At 40.1% G+C, this 5,921-nt stretch overlaps 1 pseudogene across 1 annotated transcript; it reads left to right on the top strand.

The window, feature by feature from the left end:
* Positions 1 to 2,257: 2,257 nt before the first annotated feature.
* Positions 2,258 to 3,525, top strand: LOC308652654 (glyceraldehyde-3-phosphate dehydrogenase-like; annotated as a pseudogene). Its single transcript has 2 exons — positions 2,258 to 3,047; positions 3,150 to 3,525. The product of its transcript is annotated as a glyceraldehyde-3-phosphate dehydrogenase-like (transcript).
* The last annotated feature ends 2,396 nt before the right edge of the window (positions 3,526 to 5,921 follow it).

The raw sequence follows: 5,921 nt of genomic DNA, 5'->3' as shown, positions 1-5,921 counted from the left end.
TTTATTTTTATTTATTTATTTTTATGTGATGCTGAAGCTATAGAACCCAGTGCCTCACACATGTGAGGCAAGCACTCTACCACTGAGCTACCAACCCCAGCCTAAAAAAATTTTTTTCAAAGGACTGTGGATGTAGCTCAGTGGTAAAGCAGCCCAGTACAAAAAAACAACAACAAAAAAGATAAACAGTAGGAAACACCTACCACTTACCAGCTCATTCTATGAAGTCAATATTTCTCTGGTAATAAAACTGGACAAGGATATTAAGAGAGAAAAGAAGGGCTGGGGCTGTAGCTCAGTGGTAGAGCACTTGTCCCTCACTCGTGAGGCACTGGGTTCCATCCTCAGCACCACATGAAAATAAACAAATAAAATAAAGATTTTTTTTTTAAATCCTCCTTAAAAAGAGAGAGAGAGAGAGAAAAGAGAACTACAAACTAATCTCTTATGAATACAGACATTAAAATCCTCAACAAAATGCTAAGATTTCAAATCCAGCAACATATAAAGAGGTTCATATACCATCACCAAGTGAAATTTGTTCCAGAAATACAAGGTTGGTTTAACCTCTATCAATTAATGTAATACAGCATATCAGTGCAATAAAGACAAAAACCACAAGGTGATCTTATAGCATTTGAAAAAATTCAACATCCCTTCATGAAGAAACCAATCAACAAGGTAGAAATAGAAAGAAACTTCCTCAGCCTGATGAAGGGCATCTACAAAAAGTTGAAACTTAATGATAAGAGAACAAATGCTTTCCTCCTAAGATCAGGAACAAGACAGGAATGTCTGCTCTTATCACTTCTACTAATCATTGTAGTGGAAGTTCTGGTCAGGGCAATTAGACTAGAAAAAGAAATAAAAGCACCTAGACCAGAAAGAAAGAAGTAAAACTATCTCTATTCACAGAGAGCATGACCTCATATATAGCAAATCCTAAGGAATCCACAAAACAACTACTAGAACTAATAAAACAAGTTTGCAGCATATAAGTCCAATATACAAAAGTGAACTGTATTTATGTACGTTAGCAATATAATCCAAAATTGAATTGAGAAAAACATTCCAAAATAATAAAATACATAGTAATAAATTTAATCAAGGAAATACAAGATTTTACACTAAAAACTACAATGCATTTTTGAAAGAAATTAAAGAAAACCTAAGTAAATGGAAATTCATCTCATGTTCACGGATCAGAAGACATAATGTTGTTGAGATGGCAATATTTTCTTAATTCACATACAGATTCAATCTAATTTTCATCAAATTCCAACTGGTTTATTTGCTTAAATTGACAGGCTGATCCTAAAATTCCTATGGAAATCCAAAGGACCCAGAATTGCCAAAACAATCTGGGAAAAAAACTACAAAGCTACAGTAATGAATACTGTGTGTTACTAGTATAAGGATTAGACATACAGATCAATAAAATAGAACAAAGAGTCCAGAATTAAATCCTTATATTTAAAGCCACCTGATTAAAAAAAAATAAATATTTTTTAGTTGTAGATGGACACAATACCTTTATTTATTTATCTTTATGTGGTGTTAAGGGTCAAACCCAGTTCCCCACCTATACTAGGTGAGTGCTCTACCACTGAGCCACAACTCCAACCCCTAAGCCAACTGATTTTTGACTAGAGTGTCAAGAAAGTTCAATGGGGGAAACAGCCTTCTCAATGAGTAGGGCTGAGACAACTAGACATTCGTATGCAAAAGAATGAAATTTGACCCCTACCTCCCACCATATGCAAACATTAACACTAAATGAATCAAAGACTTAAATGTAAGAGCTAAAGCTCTTAGAAGAACAGATTCATGTAAATTTTTATTACTTGGATTAGGCAATGGTTTCTTGGCTATGAAATCAAAAACACAAGCGACTAAAGGAAAAACAGATAAATTGAACACTTCATCCAAATTAAAATTTTTGTGCAGCAGAGGGCATCATTAAGAAAGTATAAGACAGGCCTGGGGTTGTGGCTCAGTGGCAGAGCGCTTGCCTCACATATGTGAGGTACTGGGTTCGAACCTCAGCACCACATAAAAATAAACAAACAAAATAAAGGCATTTTGTCCATCTATAATTTAAAAATTAAAATTAAAAAAAAAGAAAGTATAAGACAACCCAGGAAATTACAAATTATATATGTCACAGGACATTTATATATAAAGAACTCTTATAGGCTCTCCACTCCTCCCTGTTTGACAGGCAATCACATCTTCCTATCTGGTGCAGTGCCAGCCACATCTCTGAGACACAATGGTGAAGGTCATAGTGAATAGATTTGGCCATATTGGGTGCCTCGTCACCAGGGCTGCTTTCAACTCTGGCAAAGTGGACATTGTTGCTATCAATGACCCCTTCATTGACCTCAACTACATGGTCTACGTGTTCCAGTATGATTCTACTCATGGTAAATTCCATGGTACAGTCAAGGCTGAGAACGGGAAGCTTGCCATCAATGGAAAGTCCATCTCCATCCACTAGGAGCGAGATCCCGCCAACATCAAATTGGGGTGACGCTGGTGCTGAATATGTTGTGGAGTCCACTGGTATCTTCATTACCATGGAGAAAGCCAGGGCTCATTTGAAGGGTGGTGTCAAAAGGGTCATCATCTCTGTCCCTTCTGTTGATGCCCCCATGTTTGTGATAAGCGTGAACCATGAGAAGTATCACAACTCCCTCAAGATTGTCAGCGATGTCTCCTGTACTACCAACTGCTTAGCTCCCCTGGCCAAGGTCATGCATGACAACTTTGGCATTGTGGAAGGACTCATGACCACAGTCCATGCCATCACTGCTACTCAGAAGACTGTGGATGGCCCCTCTGGGAAACTGTGGCATGATGGCCGTCGGGCTGCCCAGAATATCATCCCTGCATCCGCTGGTGCTGCCAAGGCTGTGGGCAAGGTCATCCCTGAACTGAATGGGAAGCCCACTGGCAAGGCTTTCTGTGTGCCCACTCCCAATGTGTCAGTTGTGGATCTGACCTGTCGCCTGGAGAAAGCTGCCACATACGATGACATTGAATATGTGTGGAGTCCACTGGTATCTTCATTACCATGGAGAAAGCCAGGGCTCATTTGAAGGATGGTGTCAAAAGGGTCATCATCTCTGTCTCTTGTGGTGAAGCAGGCATCAGAGGGCCCCCTCAAGGGCATCCTGAGCTACACGCATGACCAGGTCATCTCCTGTGAATTTAATAGTGATACTCACTCTTCCACTTTTGATGTTGGGGCCGGCATTGCCCTCAAAGACCACTCTGTTAAGCTCGTTTCCTGGTATGACAATGAATTTGGCTACAGCAACAGGGTGGTGGACCTTATAGTCCACAGGGCCTCCAAAGAGTAAGAGCCTCTGCACCACCTGCCCCAGCAAGAACACAGGAAGAGAGAGGCGCTCAGCTGCTGGGGAGTCCCTGCCCCTAACTCAGTCCCTCAACATGCTGAGAATCTCCCCTCCTCCCAATTTCTACCCCAGGTCCCCTGAAGAAGGGGGAGGAGCTGACAGGCTGATCCTAAAATTCATATGGAAATCCAAAGGACCCAGAATTGTCACATACCCTGTGACCTACTGTCACATACCATCAATAAAGTTCACTGCAACCAGAAAAAAAAAAAAAAAGAACTCTTATAACCTAATAATGAAAAGAAAAATAACCAAGGGGCAGGGGCTGTAGCTCAGTGGTAGTGTTTGCCCTGCCTGTGTGAGGCACTGGGTTCCATTCCCAGCTCCACATATGAATAAATAAAAGTCCATCGACAACTAAAAATGTATATATATAAAAAGAAAAATAACCCAATTTAAAAATAGGCAAATGATCTGAACAGACATTTCTCCAAAAAAGATATAAAAATGGCTAATAAGCACACGAGAAGCTATTCAATGTTATTATCTGTCAGGGAAATGCAAAGAAACCAAAATCAGATACCACTTCATACTATTACAATGCTATATTCAGATATTAACAAGTGTTGGCAAGGATGTAGAGAAATTGGAACCCTCATACATTGGTGGTAGGAATATAAAATGATGCTTTGGAAAAACAACTAACAGAGGTTAACCTCAGAAGGTTAAACATAGAGTTACCACATGACCCAGCAATTCCACTCCAAGGGATTTCTTTTTTTTTATATTTATTTTTTTAGTTATAGGTGGGCACAATATCTTTATTTTATTATTTTAGTTTTATGTGGTGCTAAGGTTCAAACCCAGTGCCTCATGCATGCTAGGCGAGCGCTCTACCACTGAGCCACATCCCCAACCCTCCAAGGGATTTCAAGAGAAATGAAAACATAATGTCCACACACACACACAAAAAAAAATGTGTACATAACCTCATTATTAACAATGCCCCCAAAGTAGGAACAATCCAATGTGTATGAACTGATGAATGAATAAACAAAACATGGTATATGTATACAGTGGCATATTAAATATTATTTGGTCTTAATAATAAGGAATGAAATTTTGATACAAGCTACATCATGGAAGAATCTTGAAAACAAAATGAAAGTCACACAGTGACAAGAAGATATATATATATATATATATATATATATATATGTTTTTGTTGTTGTTAGTGCTGGAGATCCAATGAACTCAAGGCCTCCTGCATGTTAGGCTCTATCACCGAGCCACATACCCAGCTCTGATTCCATTTAAATGAAATATTCACAGTAGGAAAATAAAAAATGACAGAAAATAGGGCTGGGTGGTGGCTCAGTGGTAGAGCACTTGCCTAGCACGCATGAGGCACTGGGTTCCATCCTCAGCAGCACCACATGAAAAATAAATAAATAAATAAATAAATAAATAAATAAATAAATAAAGGTATTAAAAAAAAAAACACTATAGAAAGTAGATTAGTGATTACCTAGGGTTGGAGGTGAGGCCTGAGGGGGCAAAGCTGAGGAATTGCTAATGGGTATAGTTTCTTGAGAAGGAGGGTGATGACATGATGGTTACACAACTCTGAATATACACACAAAAAATTGCACTGTACATTTTAAATAGGTGAATCATAAGTGAATTACCTCAATCAAGTTGTTATTTGGAAAAACTATTAAATAGATCTGGAAGCCAAGTTTCTTGTGATCTCAGCTAAAGTCATTTGGGCTGGTAGGAAGTGGTCAGAGCAAGCAAGAAAAGAAGTCAGCCAGGTGCAGTGGCCCACGCCTGTAATCCCGGTGGCTTGGGTCGGATCATGAGTTTGAAGCCAGATTCAGCAAAGGTGGGGCACTAAGCAACTCAGTGAGACCCTGTCTCTGAATGAAATACAAAAAGGGCTGGAGATGTGACTCAGTGGTAGAGTGTCCCTGAGTTCAATCCCTGGTACAAAAAAAAAAAAAAAAAAAGAAAAAGAAAACAGAAAAATCTCAAGAGGCTCAGCTAGCAGATGAGGCTTGATGGACGATAGGGCTCGGGGGTGTATATTCTGCAGGACCCCCTAAGATATCATCACAGTCCACAGACTGAGGTCCAGAATCTCAAAAAAACTGACAAAGCTGATTCTGTAGGCCTCTGTAGCCTTCTCTTGTGATGCTGGCTAGACCAGCCAGGCCAGTCCTCTCCTACCACTAAAATTCTTCCACCTGGAAAGGCTTACCACACCCTGCTTCCTCTTGGAGCCCTAGAGATGTCGGCTCCCACTGACCACTCTATTCTCAGCCTGCCTTCACACTACGTACAAGATGGCATCGCCATATTGTAGTTTACAGTTTCCACATTCTAAAACTTGCAGATATGGGAAGGATGTAGGCACATACACACTGCTTCTCCAGCTGGTAAGGACAAGGGGATCAGCCATGGTTCCAGCCTATATACCCTTGACCCTTTCTCCCCACCTGCTCAAGCAGGGATTCTGCAGCCCTTTACTTGATGCTCCAGAGATTTCAGATAGACCCC

Source organism: Spermophilus citellus, assembly GCF_964194105.1.
Source record: "Spermophilus citellus genome assembly, chromosome: 1".
NCBI classification, from domain to species: Eukaryota; Metazoa; Chordata; class Mammalia; order Rodentia; family Sciuridae; genus Spermophilus; species Spermophilus citellus.
This window is presented reverse-complemented; position numbering and strand designations above follow the sequence as displayed.